This window comes from Gasterosteus aculeatus, chromosome 5, assembly GCF_964276395.1.
Source record: "Gasterosteus aculeatus chromosome 5, fGasAcu3.hap1.1, whole genome shotgun sequence".
NCBI lineage: Eukaryota > Metazoa > Chordata > Actinopteri > Perciformes > Gasterosteidae > Gasterosteus > Gasterosteus aculeatus.
The window spans coordinates 12,072,133-12,090,673 of record NC_135692.1 but is presented as its reverse complement, the minus strand read 5'-3'; the positions used below and the strand labels follow the sequence as shown (position 1 = coordinate 12,090,673).

The 18,541-nt window shown below is 48.0% G+C and overlaps 1 protein-coding gene across 6 annotated transcripts in view; it reads right to left on the bottom strand.

Moving 5' to 3' along the window:
- The window catches only part of LOC120819249 (zinc finger MIZ domain-containing protein 1), a 90,972-nt gene extending 76,891 nt beyond the window's left edge, over window positions 1-14,081 (bottom strand). For 4 of the 6 annotated variants that reach the window (XM_078103423.1, XM_078103426.1, XM_078103427.1 and 1 more), the window contains exon 1: window positions 13,740-14,081. The gene's annotated coding sequence lies outside the window, so the exon portion shown is untranslated. Of the gene's footprint in view, window positions 1-3,396; window positions 3,421-13,739 lie in introns of those variants that run through there. The other 2 variants (XM_078103429.1, XM_078103424.1) reach the window with 2 other exon arrangements.
- Between the last annotated feature and the right edge of the window lie 4,460 nt (window positions 14,082-18,541).

The window sequence follows — 18,541 nt, the reverse complement described above, 5'->3', positions numbered from 1 at the left end:
GATATGAAAAAGAAGCATGAAGAATCTCAGACAGTAAATGTACTTTGTTAGATTCCACAAAAAGGATTGAGTGCAAGTTGTGGATGCACAACTAATAGCTTTGTAACGACTATTCTAACAGGACCTTTTATTTGACTTTCATCACAGCTCAAATCTCATTGCAACACCCTGCAAATTACGACTCGGCCGCGTTAACCATGCGGACAGCGTCTCTGAAGTACACAGCCTGTAAAGCGCATTTCATCTGACGCAACAAAGAGCTTGAGCTTTTACATGTTAACACAGGAAACTATATACTTAATGAGACAACCGCTGCATTCTCCGCAGTCATGCTAAGTGAGTCTGACCCCACGGCGCGTCTGCCAAACAGTCGCGGTGGTCTGGAGCAGGCCGAGCGGCGACGAGGGAAACGCCAGAAAAGGCTCTCGTAACGCACGAGGAATTCGGTGCGGTTTCTCGGAGCAGAGAGGAAACGCATGTGTGGGAGTAAAGAGCGGGCGCGATCCCCGCAGAGGTCAGAGCGTGTCCTCGGAGGTGTCAGGGGGAGTAAATGGGCATGACTGCAGAACACGGGGGTTATTCCCGGTTATATCCTCCCCCCGGCCTTTCTTTTTTTTTCTTTTTCCCTTCTTCGCAGGGGTGCCTTCACTGACTCGTCCCCTAGCGCCTTCAGGGAGAGACTCTGCATGGCTTCCCTCTTGCATGCCACGCAAATTGGGACAGGGAGCGATTGTCAGCGTCAGGAGGAGAAACCACATCCAAAGGATTTTGGGGGAAGGATGGAAGGAGCTGCACGTCCACAGGTCAGGCTTGCTTGATGACCTCGGAGGCTGAGGGCTCAAACCAGTATCAACGGCGTTGAATATTCAGCGACCGAGTAAAGACGGCAGATAGCACTCGACGTGTTTAACACCCACCTTCGGCACCTTCCCTCTACAAAGCCAACAAGGTGAAGCAGCGGAACAAATATGTTTGTTGTTCGTGGGCGGCAACAAGCCCCGCTGATGAATTGGCTGTTTTTTTGAACGAGGGGAATGAGTTTCAGTGGGCGAGCTACAGCAAAATAAGCCGGACTCGTTTCGGAGTTTTTTTTAGGCGTGCATTAAAATGAAAGGCTTTTGCACCACGCCGTGCAATATGCTGACTATATGATTCTCAGAAAAAACCATGTCATGTTTCCCGCAACTATAATACTTGCTGGTATCAAAATGTTTGCTCTCTAAATATTTACCAACCCAGAGTCACATCTAAAGCCTTACACAGGCACCTCGAGACTTCCCTTTTTCCCCCAAGTGTTGTGTCCCAGAGGAAATGCAGTGAAAGCACTGCAGACTATCTTGTAAGTGAGTAAACTCGTTGAGCACACAACACATTCCCCCAACACCTCAAACGGCTCAGAGAAAAGAAACACATCCGCCACCAACAAACCGCGCTGCTTAGAATCACAATCTGAGAGACGAGCAGGGACTCATTTGGTTTCGCAGTTTTTGTTTTACAAAAAAAGGGCAGACGGTAGTAAACACATGACTGAAAAGTAATGCAGTGATATTCGTCGCCAGTGTTTTCCCCTGGACCTGGTGGCGGTTGCGTAGGTGGGAGGTGGGAGGAGAATCAGGGGGGGCCGTGTTCGAGTAGTCCTCCGTTGGAAATCTATCGCTAAAGTTTTCAAAAAGGGGGGGATAGCGGGAGTCACTTTTCACTTTCGTATCGACGGCAACTGACCCTCCATCTCTCAGCGACTTCCTGAGCCGTAATGAAAATAATTGGATTCCTGAACGAATACCGGTGTCCACCAACAATTGATCAAGGTTTAAAGAGGCAAACGGCAATTTCCCCTGACGTTCTCGAGGCATGTGGGACATCTTGTTCTGGGCCAAAAAAAGGAAAAGGAACTGAGTTACTAAAAGAAAGCCCCGCTCCCCGCGGCCCAACCCACCCAGCTGATCCACTGCTTTTTCCTTTCTTCTTCCATTGATGTTTGCGGGTAGAATGGATTTGAATGCAAAGCTAGACACCAACTTATCAGAGCCACCTTATAGATAAAGATTGGATAGTGATTCAACAGAGTTCAAGTAAAGCATTGAAGTTGTTACTCACATTGGCTAACTTACATAAGCTGCATCATTTCCATAAGAGCTGCAACTAATAAATACTCATTGTGGATGTTTGCTTGGAACAAAACAAACTCAAAATCACAACTCCTTTATGCTGGTGGGAGGTCATCAAAGTATACAAACAATATTACCTCATTGTGATATTAATATCCGGAGGTTGTTAGCAGCGCTTCCCATATATTCACATCAACACGCTGTGAATGAGAACGTGAACACAGAGGGGGGTCGTGCGGAGAGCACCACCCACCTGTGACTCTGCGGCCGTAGCAGGAACACGGATTCCAAACGGGCGGATTTGTGCGCCACTCAACGCCACACAAAGCCCCGCGCGCGCTCCCACCGCCACTTACCACCAACCCCACCCACCGCTCCGTGCACCCTGCCTCCTGATAAGCTGGTTTGCCGGGCTCGCCAGCGCAGCGGATGGCTCCGTTTGCACAACCGCTCAATTGTTGCCGGGCGGAGTGGAGTGGACGGCTGCACTTTGGACCTTTCAGTGGGGAAAGCCTTCCGTTTCCCTGAAGGACACCCACTACGGTTTTTATCTGCAAGCCTCCAAGCACACGCGCACACACACACACACACACACACGTTTAACACTGCATTAAAAGGGTACATGAACATGAACAGTAGCCGCCTGCGTATCCGGTGCCGCTGCTGTTGAGTACTGTAGGTTTGCCTGGCAGCTGATTTTTGCGGAGCTTAAAAGGACTCATAAAAAGGCAGCTGAATTATCCTGGTTGCTCGAACCTGATCCACTGCCGGCTGACCTTTTGCGCGAGGCAACATTAAACGTAATTGTTGGGCTGAGTTAAGTGATTGCAATTTATGAGTCCATTTAACCAAGATTCAATATTGGATGACACGCGATCGCCTCGGTAAAGTAAAGCTTACGCACACGGAAATAACCCGGCACAAATACAGAGCTTCATCGAACCCAACAATCAGCTCAGTGTCTGTCTGTCTGCAAGTCCGGCTCAGCGGAAGGATCACCAGAATTTTAAAAATGCATCACAAGCCTAGAAGGAGAAGGAGGTTGAAGAGTCACACATATACAAGGTTTTTTTTTTTGAGGGGGGGGGGGGTGGTGGCTAAAACTCCATTAAGCTAGAATTGATGTGTATTGATAAGATGTTGCCTCTGAATCTGGTCAACTGGCCAAATGGATTAAGTGCATCAAATCCATTCTCCTGAGTGCCGTAAGTGTCAAAACAAGACATTTTCAATTTAGCCCCTTAAGGGTACAACATTTCTTCATGATGCTGTAAAACGAGCTGCTTACCGTGCGAAAAACAGGCTGCAACACATCTCTAAACGTGGCCCGGGCTTTAAATTAGCCAGACACAATCCACATATTTGCTTCACCGTGCAGCCGGCAAAGAGCTACACGACTTTCAGGCATTCGGCTCAGACTATAAAGAAACAATGTAGCCTACTTTGCACACTCCTCGCCGCTCTCTTTCAGCCACATCCTCTTGGATTTTATGGCTGGTTAAAATGCAACCATTAAATATTCATGTGCGAGGGCTTTCACCCGTGAAGCAGTTTCCCCGCCCCCGTCCGTCTCTCTCTCTGTCTCTCTCTCCTCCCCCCTTTCTTAGAAATAGTGAGAAACTTTTGTGATTTTAACTGACTCGCACAGTAAAGACTTCTCTTCAATATCCAACTCGGCCCTTTAGGATTCCAGACTGTAGTGTCACTCTTGTCAATTAAGTACGAACTGTGAAGAGTAATGAAAATAAATACTCTGTAAATGAGCAATGACACCATCAGAAGTTGATGCTTCTAAAGGGGAAGTTTGACTTATATCCAGTTTAGCAATTTAATACTCATTCATTTCTGACTTTGTCGTGACTGTTTATTATGCAAAACGCTTCGTATTAAAAGCCAGAGTAATGACACTAATAATTCATACTTTCCCCTCTTAGAGCTCCTGGAACACTGAATCCATTAAACACAGCAGGTTAGAGGACTAAAAAAGGCGCGGGAGGAAATGATGTCTTTCGGTATAGACAGTAGCATAAATAAGGCTGAAATGTGATTTTGCTGCAGTGAACATTAGGGAAATGATTTGAGGAGGTATTTGCGTTGATGTGATTCGCATACAAATCGATGGATGCCACATTCGGGGCTTCTCCAAACAAGCAATTTTGTAGACAAATGAAGCAACTGCTCCGACAAGCACCCAGTCTGTGGGCCCAAGGCGGCAGAACACATGTATGACAACTCGTGAGTGGATTTAACTGATGGAAATTTACGAGGGTGAAATGAGGCCCGACAATAGTGTCGTTGTGTCGGATCGTCGGACGTGCGAGCGGCATGAAAAGCTTCATTCAGAACTAATGTTTTTAGTGATTTGGGAGCAACTCGTGCCAATGAGGGGCCGGACTAATCGCCGGGATATTTGGGAACAATACCAGCGGCCACGAGCAAGTGTAAAGTCAATCTCTCTTCTCCGAGTCCGGACAGCGGCGTGTTTGAGAAGCGCGCGGAGGCCCCGGATCGCTCTTTCATCACACGTCTACCCGGTTCCAGCGTCGAGCGGCTGATTGAGATGAATCACCGCTTCTTCTGCGCCGGCTCGAAAGAAGAAAACAGATTCGAAGTTTCCGAGCGCTGCTCATCGTCGTCTTTGATCCCAGTCAAATCACAAAACACAAAGTGGAGGATTGTTTGTGAAACACGGAGGCTTTTCAGGAGGAATTCTTCCCCTCTTGGAAGGCCGCCCGGCCTTTTGAAAGTTTTTTTTTTTTTTCCTTCAAAGCAAACGTCGGTGACGTTACGCAATCTCCTCCCAATTAAAATTGATTGAAAACATCCAGGGAAACACTGTACGGCTAATATCATCACAACTAGCTTGTCAAAAACAAACAAATGCAGCGATCACATGGAGCTCTTTGAGTTCATAACCGGCATTTAATCCGCTGTAATGATTTACAATATGACAAGACAGGCAAAATGTACTGTGACAGGGCCCAACATAAATATAATTACAGCTCACGCGTTCTTCTGTCTGCCGGTGCCACACAAAGAGGCCGCATGACACGCAGCCGCGAGTGATTCGCTTTTTCAATTCGCTCCTCAAAACCAGCTGATGCCGTTACATTTTTTTTTTTTTAAACAGCAACAAAGCCACAAAGCATCAGGGGATGTATCAGAGATGATAGCAGGTGTGTTTTCTGAATTGAGTCGGTCCCCACGGAGAACTGGGGCAGCAGAACCAAACGTGCCATTTGACCTCAAACATCCAAGGTCAGGAGGAAGCACAGAGCGACAGTGTGCGGCGTTTCTTAAAGAAGCAGCTGCAGCTAATGACGAGTACATCGTAAAAAGGCGTGCTTTCAAATGAGGCTGAAAAAATTATATTCAGAAAAACAATCTGTTGCTTTTTGCCCCCAAAAAAAAATCAAAAACCAGATACTCAAATGTGAACGTGTGGTGATCTTCTATGACACAGAAGTACGAAGAAGGAGAGAAAAAGAGAAAAGAAAGCTGCAACTCCTGCAAAGTCAGAGACCAAGTCCTGCTGATAGATGCATACCTTTGATTTATGTCACTATGAAGGACATCAGAGGATCGACGTAAGAAAAAACTAAAATATTCCAGTGAAAAGTGTTGATGGTGAAATGTAGTTGTGTAGAAGCCAGAAAGCTTTTCCCAACAAAAAAGAAAAGACAAAAGAGTTGTCAAGTGTGAGAAAGTGGCAACACATAAGAGTGATTCTCCCAAAGAAACCCACTGTGCCAAACCCCACCGGCCAGCCCAGATTAGATTTCACATTCCTACCTAACAAACACCCACGAGAGAGAGACAGAGAGAGAGAGAGGAGACACAAAGGTGGAATGAGACACTTTAGCTGAGATATTTCCGACCTTAGACTATTTTATCTGGCTGAAGGTGTTTACACTATGAGTCAAGAACAAGGATATCTTCTTCTCTTCTTCTTCTTCTTCATCATCATCAAAGACGTCAAACCCTCCCACTCCTCCCACCCCTCACACACACACACACACTCTTCCATCATCCTCCATGCTAATGTGTCGCACATTAGTGGAACGGGCGACCTCCATGGCGACGAGCCGGATGCTGAGCCTTCAGGTGAGACATCTCTCTCCCCCTCCCTCCCTCCCCTCACCCCCACCCACACGCCCAACATGACAAGCCGCATCGCGGGCGCAGCCTCACACCTCAGCGCCTGTGACTCCATCACGCCGTCCTCCTCTGCAAGCAGATGGGTCAAAAATAGCGGGCGCCGTAAACGTTTCCGAAGGGGCCGGCGGGACCCGTTTGGCCACAAGGTGTTTGCCAAGGAGGAGTAGAACGTGTGTGAATCCGGTCAATCACGGCTCCTCTCCGTCTGGTACCCACAGAGTGAGGATGCTTACGCAATCGCCGCCTGTGAACAGCAGTGAGGAAGTGCGGCCGCGTGCGCGCTTTCGCTTCCCCTTTGGTGGCCGTTCACCGGCGGCAGAGATCTGTGGTCACTATCGGAACGCGAGGCGATCTCTTCTCGCACGGGGGAGCTTCAGAAATCTGTTTTTTTTTGCCGTCACCGCTGTAGGATTCATGTTCTTAAGGCACTTTCTGTGCACGATCCGATGGTACGTGCTTTGACTCGGTTCCGTTTAATCTGCCGTTCGCTCTGGCACTACAGTTCCCATCATGCTTCGAGAGCGCGCCCCCCCCCCCACCCCCCCACGGAGCAGCGCTAGCATTAGTTTGTTGACGTTTTGGAGCGGCTCGTGTTCTCACACGCGGAACTTTTCACATCAAAAGAAAAGGTCCAATGGAGGAAAGGACCGAGGCGCCTTAGGATTTCAAGCGAGCACTATCTGCCCCAAAAATGCATCGATCGGATGCTCCGGGGGGGGGTCAACGTATTCCACCCCGTCCGGGGGGGAGGGGGGCGCCGGGAGTCACGCTCCTTCTTTCACTGCTCGCAGCTGTCGCGTTAGTGTATCAGCTCCGGTCTGTGATGCACGGCTTGCACCTGGGTAACCGCCCGCACACACACCCCCACACACCCCCCACGCGCTGGACGGAAGGGGCGGTGTAAGCTGACACACACACACACACACACACACACACACACACGGGCCCGTGGGTGCTGCTGCTGTCTGCGCTTCATCATCGGTCGGACGGTTTCCTTTTAACCAGCGGGAGAAAAAAGGGGAGCAATCTGAAGCTCAGTAAACAAATGCTGTCACGACGGTCTGGTGATTCTCCCACGGCTTCTGTAACAAATAAACAATCCTGCACTTGTATCTGCTGAGAGGAGAGTGTGTGTGTCTCTTTACATTTGTCAGAAAGTGGGGAAAATGAAGTGAAGCAAATCAACGAGGTCTAAATGACGTGTTGAAGTTCATCCTCTGAGCGACAACAAAGTTTGACACTAGTTATGTCAAAGGAACAATAGCACTCTCCACGAGTATTTCCATTAATATCTCATAAAGGCTTCTGGTCAGTTAAAGTCTATTCCTTGAAATTTGGCATGAATAAATAATGAATGATGATCTTCAAATAGCTTGTTTTTTTACATTTCTACACTCAAAAGATACAGAACGTTCAGATAATGAAAAGAAACAGAGCCGCGAATCCTCCCATTAAAAAGAGAATGCAGAGCCGTGTCAATCAAATACGTCTGAAACTAGCAATTACTTTTATTGTCTCTTATTTGATCTTTTAGACAATTACCCTTTTTATAAAATGTCTTTTTTGTTGACAATTCAAAAATATTATAAACCATAAAATAGATTTGGAAAGCGGTTCCTTTTTCTTCTTGAACAACAACTCAAACCAATTGATTGATCATCAAAACGACTTACTTACTTATTATTACTAATAATGTATCACTACCTAATGAAATCATTGCAGCTCTGATCAAACAATAGGACTTTCTGGGTCTTAAGTTAAAGTTAAGTGCCGTAAACAAAACCCACTTCAGAACCGTGTCAAAGACGAGTGGCGTCATTAGGAGTCGCAGTGAGGCCTCTTGGCCGTGTGTCACGTCGGGGGCTGTTGTCAAAGCGACCACGCAAATACAAAACAGGTGAAATGCAAAACAATATTCCACTAGGAGCCTCTCGCCTGGCGGCATCGGGCAACAGACGAAAGAGAAACTGTGCGACCCGCCGGTGGGGGGGGGGGTTCCATCTACTTGTGTTTTACGTCTTGATGGCAACACTCAAAAGCAGTTGACATTGTTGCTTTCGGGTGCAGTCGAGGGGTCGGGGGTGGGATCCGGAGGGGCGGGGTGGGGGTGTGGGGGGGGTTGTGAGTGTTGCTGGGGAAAGAGATTACCCTCGGACCTTTTTACTTTGAGAGCGAGAGAGAATGAGGGTGAGGGGGGGGGGGGGGGGGGGGTACATTCTCTCTGTATTAGTAAATCCCAGTTAATTTTCCCTGTCAGAGAACAATGAGATATGCCCCCCCCGCCCCCCCCCCCCGCGGGCTATGTTGAACCACCTTCATTACTCTGAGGTGTGGATCTCTTTTTCTCGTAGCAAAATTAAAAAAAAAAATTCCGGAGCGGCTCTAGAATTTGTAACCCCCCCCCCCCCCCCCCCCCCCCTTCACAGCACCTCATTTTTTCTTCCTTTTCTTTTTGAATAGTGCGATTACACCTCTTGAGACATTTGCTACGTTCCCAGAGCAGCTGCTTAGTCCCTCGGTCTGAAACCTGAAGAGGGGAAACATGTCTGCCATGCGACACACTTTCTCGTGCTGCGGGACTCTGACGACCCTTCGAGGTCCCCGGGTCGGATTCATAGAGGCTGAGACTTTGGAGAAGCCGGATGTTATTCGTGATTCGGAGCCTTTCATTTCCACTCAGCGGTGCGGCGCCGCGCTGTGACATCATCTGCGTGTGTTTCTCACAGCACGGCACATTCAACATGCATCAGTCTGCGACTGCTGGGGGCCTCAAAAGCCCCAATTATAGCCATCGTGGGTTAAGACTCACAGATTGGATCTGGTTCTCCGTGGCGCCCGTTAACTCGCCTGTTTAACTACCAGCGCTGCTGATGGCAACAAACGTGAGCAAAGCGTTAATGGGTTCGAATTGCCATCTCTTGGTTAACTTACAAGTCATCCAGATCTCCAGGAAGCAGGCATGCAACTACAGAAAATGAATTATTATTTTCGTTGTGTATAAATGTACTTAAGGCTAAACCTTTTTCTCATTGATGTCTTTTACTTTTCTGGTTTTGTCAGATGACATTAGATACTGTAACATCCTCCTAAAAACAGGTACTGTGAGAATCGATCCATTGATTAATGTAATTGTTTCACGTCAGCCATATCTTACACATTTCTGCGAGTCACTTTGCAGTTTTAAGTCGTCATGCTTTTCTCAGTCATATACGACAGTAGACTGAATATATTTAGGTTTGGATGTGTGTGATGGGAGATTTTATAGAAGATTCATCATGGAGAGGAGGACCGGAGCCCCCAATTGATATTTTAAATAAAAGAGGGAATTTTCCTGGTGCACCAAGCAGCCGTGGGATCAAGCCAAAAATACAGTTTTCAGACCCATTAATCACAAGTTTGTGTGTTTTCTGTTCCGGTTAACTTCCCCTCCAGCAGGGTTGCAGCTGGAAGAGGAGGCGGGCCTATTGTTCAGACTAACAAGGGGCGCGGAGGTCACTTGCATTTTCACAAGAGCTTTGCCAGAGGGGTCGGGGAAGTAGCCGGCACACACGTCTGTTTGGTAGGGATCTGCACTAAAGCTTGTTCTATAAAGTCACATCGCTCCCAGTCTATTATAAGGGGGGATAGATTAGATTAAGTGAGATTATGCAGAGAGGGGCTCCCTAAAAAGAGCAAAAATAACACACCCAGTGTGTTACCCAGCAGGCGAGTCAACAGTGGGATTAAGCCAGAAGGACGCGTTCAAATCCAGTGCTAATACGAACAATGGTCATCCTTCCACGGAAACAACTTTCGAGTGGTTACAAATGTTCAGATTTTTCAAAAACACATTTCCTGGGCCGCAGCCGCAAAACAAAAGACTTTTGATGCCATAATTTGTCCACGAGGACGAAATTTATCTACGATCTGACGAATCTCAAAACCTCAAATAAGCTTCATATTTCTGCTCTCCAGCAAAACGGTCACCGCTCCTGTAATCCCCCTCCCCTCCCTCTCTCTCTCCCTCTCTCCCTCTCTCACCCGGCACAATAACAACCGCTATCACCAATGCGACCCGAAAATATGCGCAAAAAAGTGTCTGCAGCGCTCTCAAACGCGATTAAGCGCCGTGTGGTCTGGCGTCACTCCCGGGCGGCTCTCCCGTGCGTCGTCTCGCTCTGTATCTCCATCGGCCCGCGCGAACCCAAAACACGCACAGATTCCCTTTCCCCGAGCGCTGTTTTCAAAATAGAAGCTCCGTTTTAACAGTCAACAGTCGGGTTGACAGGTACAGTCTGGCCATTCTTTCCGTCCTGGAAAGCCCACGGGCGGATAGATCTGGCACGGTACACGTGTTACTGCGGCTCGGTGTCGCGGAGCGTCACAAATCAACGCGCACGCGCGTGCGAGGAATGCAGAATAACCCGTGGGAAGTTTTTGGCAACACGATGCTGGAGACGTTTTTGTTCAGTTTTATCCTGCAATGTCGATAAAGACTTCTGATCTCTTTGCGTGACGGAATAAAATGAACTACTAAGTCACATCGTAGCTCAAATAAAGAAGTGTCGTCAGACAAGATTTAGTAGATGAGTTGTTGTTGTTGTTGTTGTATCACAGGCCGGAAACCTGGGGTCAGGACCTCTAAAGGTCGGCTGGTGTCACAGCGTGGATGCGAAATATTGGTTAGTCGCGCTCAACTGCGACCATCTGAAGATACGAGGGGGGGAAATTACCGCTTGGTGAAACTCATGGGAAGCTTGTGACGCCGCTGCACGCTTTCAAAAAGGTCACATGCCGCTGACCCAAAGTTCTTTTTACCCGGGAAAGTCTTCTGAAGGGACCCTGACGGCTCCGACCCGCTTCATCAGCAACATTTTCCTCTCCAACGAGCGTCATACCTTCCAATAAGATTTGCATGCAGTATTTTCATACTAGAAAATTATACTCTTTAAGACGAATGAGAAAAACGCGATGCTGTGGTGTAAAGCAGCACACAATTTGTGCTTGAGCAAATGTGATTAGTTAAGCTTCCCTGGTTGTAAACAATCTCGCTGCCAAAGATATTACTAATATTAGTGTTTACATTCATAACTATTAATTTAAAAACAAATTTTAAAAAACAAAAGCTGATTGACAGCTAACTAAACCTGACGAGCCACTACAAGTGCCCAGTGGCCGAGCGCCACGCTTGCACTCATTGAAAATAGCCTCAGCGGCCTCGGAGTTTATCCACTCGAGCAAAGACAACACAAAAAGGACCTTGAGCGAAACCTACACAAACCTCCCGCAGCCTCTGACCGCGGGGGGGGGGGGACGAGCCATCGGGGGCCGCTTACCCGCCCGTCTTTTCTTCCTGTTTTAGTGCTTGAGAGGGCCCTCGGTACGCGGGAACAGTTCGCCCCAAGTAGGATCGATAACGTTATGACATTATACGGCATCGAACCGCCCGCGTTGTCGGCAGAAGGCCGCTAACCATTAGGGGGAGGAGCTACGGCGCAGGAAGTCAAATGCTTCACAAAGCATTTATTAAGTACTGACCGTGCATGGGTTCAAGACGCAAGGAGGGTACGGATAACGTTTCAGGAGGTGCGCGCGGCCAATCGGGACACAGCGGCTCTCCTTGCGAGCCGGCCGGCCTTCTGCAAGCAGGTAATGAGGCCTCTTGTGTGTCCTCTCGGATCTGAGGGTTGAATAATTTCCCATGTGGCAGAGCCATTTCCAGCTTCCGCCTTTGCTCTCACCTCGTCGGGGAGGGTGGAAGGGCGAGAGCAAAAACTCCCGCTCAGCACTGAGAACGTGTTGCTATTGTCAATCCAGGGCGCCGCGCACACAGACTGGCTGCAGTCCAGAACCAAAAAAAAAAGTCTGCTTCAGGTTTTTTTAAAAAAGAGAAGGAAGAAGATGAAGAAGAAGAAAAAAGGATCCGTGCGAAAAAAAGTGAAGCTTCTCATCGGTCAGCGGGAAACTCGGTCAATACGTTGGTCGACTCCAGCGGCCAGACGCACGCGTGCTGGTGTTGCAGATCTCGGTTTCAATGTGGCTTTTGTTTTGCCGGCTGGTGTTTCAACATCCACGACTCGAACAGAAGAAGAAGGTCAGCCTGGTGGGGTCTGCCCCATGGTTATTAAGGAGCCCAACCTGCGCCCCCCCTCACAGAGGTGGGGTTACTGGGAGGGACGGGAGACGGGACAGAAAACCTCCCTTCTCTGCCTGACACCACAGAAGCCACTGGAAGTTGGAGGTTTTGAGTGAGAAAGGGGTTTGAGTAAAGATCACCGAAGGGGCCGAGTTCTGCCTCCGACTTCCGCTGCACAGAAACTGGTGACACCATAGAAGCCTTACATGACCCCCCCCCCCCACGAACCCCCAGAAGCTGGGTCCAAGCGGTCTCACGTGTGGAAAACACATTTGGGACGTGAGGCGAATGAACTTTTAATGCAAGATAACAAAAAACAGGAAGAGCTCCTCCTGGACATCTCACCAGAAAATAAGACAAGAAACATCTGCACGTGCGTTGGGACTGATTACCTACACCCCCCAGCAGAAATACATCTGTATGAACACACTCCCTCTCTCTTCGTTGTGGGAGCAGAGTGTAGCTTCCACTTGGCCGTGCTTTTGGCTTCCTGGACTGATTGATGTACAGTAAGTGAAAATGAGCCCAGGTCCACATGACCCACGACCCCCACCCCTCTCCCCCCTTTTCAGTGCCAAACCAGTTATATCCAAATCCACACAGCAAACATTTGGGGAGTCCGCTCGTTTTATCCCCCCGCGAAGCCACAGCAGCGAGAGAACCCCGGGCTGACGTGACTACGCGGGTATTTAATAGCGCACACGTGCGCTGCCGCTCACAAAGTTGAAGAAAATAAACGCTCGACGTGACGTTGGAGGTCGGATCCGCGCGACCGCAGTGCCCGCTGTCTGGTCCTCGGCGGCTGTGCAGCCTGCACGCACGCACGCACGCACGCACGCAGCAACAAAACCCCGCATTAGATTCAAATGAAACATGTGCTTCGTGCACATCAGAGGCCAAAAGGGTATAAAAAGCAACAAAAAAAATGCTATCCAATGAACCTTGCGCGCGCACACACACACACACACACACACACGGCGTGATTCATTCTGCGATACACAACGCGCACGGGGCTGCTACAATGTCGCCCTCCGAAGCCACCGAACGCTTTTGGAGATCAACGCGGCATCTGTTCACCCACGAAATGCACAACCTGCTTCCAGCAGCCCGCCGGCTCAGTGCCGCCGGGCCGGCGGTTAAACCGGGAGAGAGCGGCGGTTTTCTCATCACGGTGCTGCTCGGTTGCCGGTTCAAGTGCTCACTCTATTGTTGAGAAACAAATCTGAGCCAAAGTGGAAACAAAAAAAAAAAAAAACCCAACAATCTCTCTTTTTTTTTCTTCTTCTTGCCCGAGACAAAACGCCAAGCGAGGCGACACACGCCGGGGAACGGGCGCCGTTAAGTTTGCAGTTACTCACCGGGGTTATCACGCGGAGAAAGTCCTCGTTAATTTTCGGCTCTTGTTTTTAAATATCTTCCCCCCCTCACGGCCACCGGGAATGGGCTTCAACGTCAGCGGGCGAGTAGCTGAATAGACTCGGAGAGAGCGCAGTAAGTTGAAGTGTCAAATTACATCGGCTATTCTATTACCGAAGGGACCCGCGGCTCGGTGGCTGCCGACAAAACGTGTCGCGGATTCTTTCTCCTTCCGCGGAGAAGGAGGGAGCCGCGAGGGGGGAGAGAGAGAGAGAGAGCGGGGGAGAGAGAGAGAGAGAGAGAGAGGCGGACTGACGCTCAGCTCTGCGGCCATCTGGTCCTCTGGATGTGCCGGAGCGACCCGCTCCCGATGTGCGGTACCATGCGGCTCTGTCCACATTCCGCGGATGTGGTTTTTGTTTTTTTTGTGGGGGGGGGCAAAGCACTGACAAGTAGTATTTTCTTTTGTGTCTCCTTTTAATGATTAATTAAACTGCACGCAATGATTATTTTAAAAATTAATTATTTATAATAATGACTTCTAATAGAAATGTCACAGAAATTAAAATAATAATATTATTTTATATATTTAGAAAGAAATAAATAGATATATAGATATATCGTGAATACTGAAACATTTATTCTGATATGGATGAAAGAATGCATAATGTAAAAAATAACAAAAATAACGAAAATAACGTTTTACAAATTTACAAATTGTTATTACATTTTCTGTCCTTATCATACACCTTTCATTACGACTAACACGGTAATTACAATATGCAATCCGCCGCTGTTTCCGACTATACCAAATAAACAGCAGCCATAATCCACAATAACAGCCAATTAAACACAAACAAACGCCCCCGCTTCGGCGGCGCATTGAGCCGCGCACACGCCGCCGCCGTCCCGTCGATCCTCCTCGGCGCTCACCGACGCCGCCCTCCGTGTTTTGCAGGTCGCCGCTCTCTGATGGAAGGCTCTGAATAACAAAGACATGTCGGAGAGCCGAGCAGCGGCAGCGGCAGTCTGGGGCCGCGCGCTGACGTCAAGGAGCGACGTCTGTGGCCGAGCAGCATCCAGACTCCGGTCCACGAACACGCACACGCGCAAGCGCGCACACGCTGACCTGCTGCTGCCACTGTGACCCGTTTGCGAGGCGCCCCGTGTCAAAAGTTAGAATCACACACCCGCGCCTGCTGTGATTGACTCCGCAGAGTCGGGATGTGATTGGGGTCAGAATTGAGTTGTGTCTCTTCTTATGGTAGAAGGCACCGTGCAAGTGACCCCCCCCCCCCCCCCCCCCTCCCCTCCATCCACCCCCTCTGCATTCTGCCTTGTGCATTCACCCCAGCTGTCCATAAGTTAGGGGGGAATGGGGAGCATTGGTCTCATCCCGTTCCAGGCTTGCAGGACATCCCTGAATTAGTTCATGTGACCATTTTCCTCTGATGGGAGTCATGTCAGGACATTGTGATTCACCTCAGTCGGCGAGTGGAGGACACCCAGAACAACGCTTTATTGAGCTGTTCGTTAAATAAGCATACATCTGTAGAAGAATGCTACCTGATAATAGGAAACAAAGAACACACTGGCAAAGAGACAAGTTGTACCTAAAATTAGTAATGATTTAGTCAGGCAGTTATTTTAGCAGTCTGCAGTGCAAATGAGGTGTGTTGTGTAAATGTGCTTCAACAACTGAAACTCTTTATAGTCGGAATCCTACGAGGCAAAAATTGCAACAACGTATCAATCAATCAATCAAACAACTAGATCAAGTTAAGATTTAGACCACACAGGCAATTTGAAATACAGCCGTCGGGTACTCAGTTGATAAGACTTCCTAAATTGTCGCTTATTATAGCCTAAAATACCTCCCATTCGCCAATTTGTCTCAGGCCACTTGAGCTTGTCACACTCAGCTGGGGGAGCTACAGGTATCCTTCAGGCATCTCATGTGATTAAATATGTGAGTAAGTCTTTTGCTTCTCCTGCTCTTAGAGTCATTATAGTCACAGGATCAACATTTTAAGGGTGTGATGCACCTTTCACTCAATGATATGAAGACATAGAAAATCCTCATTGACTGTTACAGAACAATTGACCATTATCTGACAAATGGTCGGAAAACGTACAACCATTTTTCCAGCAGTGTTTCCCTGGGATTCTTCTAAAGGAATCACGCTGTCAGACCTGTGCGCTCACAGTGCTGTGACACCTACTCTCTCAAAACGCTGTGACATCTGTGATGTGTGTGCTGTGGTTAACACTGCCGCGCACCACTTGAAGATATTTGTGATTCTAGGCTCAGCATTTTCTGAATGGAGTTTCTAGACGGATGTTACGATGCTCGTTTGTGATTTCGAGCTGCACTGATTAAAAAAACGGTGGAATTGTCAAAATATGTAAATAAAAGCCAACAAGATTACTATCTTTTTTTTTTTTTTTTTTAACTCTACAGTGTTTTAGTGTAAACATCCATCTCTTCTTCCATTTAACAGATGTTTTTGTTTCCCTCTTCTGCTGGGTCCATACAATCTAAATCTACAGTCCTTGTGCAGTCATTTCCTTTAATATTACAAACTGTCAAAACGCATGGGCATTGGGTGTAATATTGACAAGCCCCTCCACCCCCCCCATCCTGTCATGTTGGACCGAGGGCCGACTGGACATTGCTGGGACTGACTATGGAGGAACAAGTGGTGTTCCAAAAGCAGATGCTAACTGGTTAGCTCATCTCGGTACACATCTCTGCAACACAACACGTCTCCACACTGTTGCCTCTCCACATTGTTACTTTGCGTTTTTCGTGTTTAAACTGAAATTCGGGACCGTTCAGACCCAAGCTTGGACGACATAGATGCTTCTTGCATCTCTCAACAAACACCTTTCTTACATGCAAACCCTCTTGGAGAATTGCAAATGGCGCGGCCGCCGCTGCACGTCCCGCCCCTTGCGCCAACAAGCGGCACAATGTGATCTTTGAAAGTTCAGCCGGGGAGATGTCTGTGTTTTCATTTACAGTTCACACCTGGTTTATGAATGAACAACCGGCAGGCTCCAGAGACCGGCCCACATCCTCCGCAACCAACCGACCCACCAGCCGACCGCTGGCCGTCTTCCAGTCCAAATGTGTTCACTGTGCACACTTTGCTCTGCCGCGGACAGAGAGCTCATGCAACTCGGCGGCGTATCTGAAGGTATGCAGAGAGATGGTGTTGGTGGAGTCACTGCATTCCTAATGGTCTACTCGCTGCGCCGGCAAATTTAACTTTTTCGCTGAACATGAAAATGTAACTTAAAATGATAGATAACCGCTTTTGTTGTTTGTGTGGTTTTTTAAACTTTACCAAGCGCCCCTCCCAAACAACTGTGTTGTGTTATGGGATGTGACGGTCGACAAATAGGATTGCAGAGGATGGAGGAAATCAGCAGGGCACTGAGGAGCAGGAGGTGGAGGCGGGGAAGGGGGGGGGGGGGGGGGGGGACAGGGCTCTGCAAACAGGGAGACACCTATTGCCTCCCCCATTTGACAGAAAGACATGAGGGAAATGTGATAAACCCCGTTGATTCTCATTACAGGGGGGAGGCAGGCAGAGAGAGACCAGACATACCTAGACAGGTTGTGCCGAAGCCTCCCGATGATTTCCTCTCCTTGTGTTTCTTTTTTCCCCTCAGACTTGTTTCGAGCAGCACCAGCAGAAAAGCTGGCTGCCGGCGCCCCATGCTGCTTTGCTTTTGGGGGAACAGAGAGCCAATCAATGTGTGCTCACAAAGGGGGAAGAGCATTCAGAAAGCCAACTGTTCCCTCAGGCCATGGGCAGTGAAGGAGTGGGAGAGACAGAGGGGGGCGGTGCAGGGGGAGAAAGAGGCAAGGGGCTTGAAAACAGGTTTTCCTTCGCTGCAATTTACTGAGAGGAACAACATGATCACTGCTACGCTGACGTGATACTGACTCTTGTTTCCTGAAAAGCACAAAAGGAACACTGCTTGTTAACAGAAGAAAAATTAATCCATTCATCACTTTTGATAAATCTATAAGTAGTTCAGCCAATACAGAATTCCCCCAAATAGTAAAAAATTGTAACTAAAACCCAAATATTGTGATATAACGATAATGTGAAACCAAGAAATGGCCACATTACCGCAACTAGAACAAAGGAAAACTTAAATCTTAAATCATATGTAACAATCACCTGTACACAACCTCAAAAGTCAGATTTCGAAATTCTACCACAAATGATAAAGGAATATTATCCTCTCCCAAACATTTGCCAGTCTTCTGATCGATGAAGTTTGGTTACATGTGTGAGATCCGTAAAAAAAATATTTTTCAAACGGCACATTCACATTTAATGAGGCTTTTCAAAAAGTCCTTCAAATCAAACATTAAAATACGCGGTTGGTCTGTGACCTCTGGAACGACCAGAATCTGTTTCAAATCACTGATAGAATGAAAAGAATCACCTTTGTGATGTAACACAGTTAGGGTTTGGAAAAAAAATCTATATGGTCAGGGCTCGAAGAACATCGTGGCTTTGGCTTGGATACCTTGGTTGTCATGGTAACAATGATACAAATTGGATAGGGTTAGGGCTCAGGGGCAGACTTTGAGAAACCAGAAACCTTGGAGGGCATCACGCATCTGTTTCCAAAAGATGAGTCGTACTACACTCCCACCCTCATCCCCGACCCCGACCCCCCAGATGAAAAAAAAGTGATTGAAAGGTACAAAATCTACCTACTGAATCACAAAAACATGTTATCTTAAAAAGCATAAATAAAATTTGGTACTTGAACATAC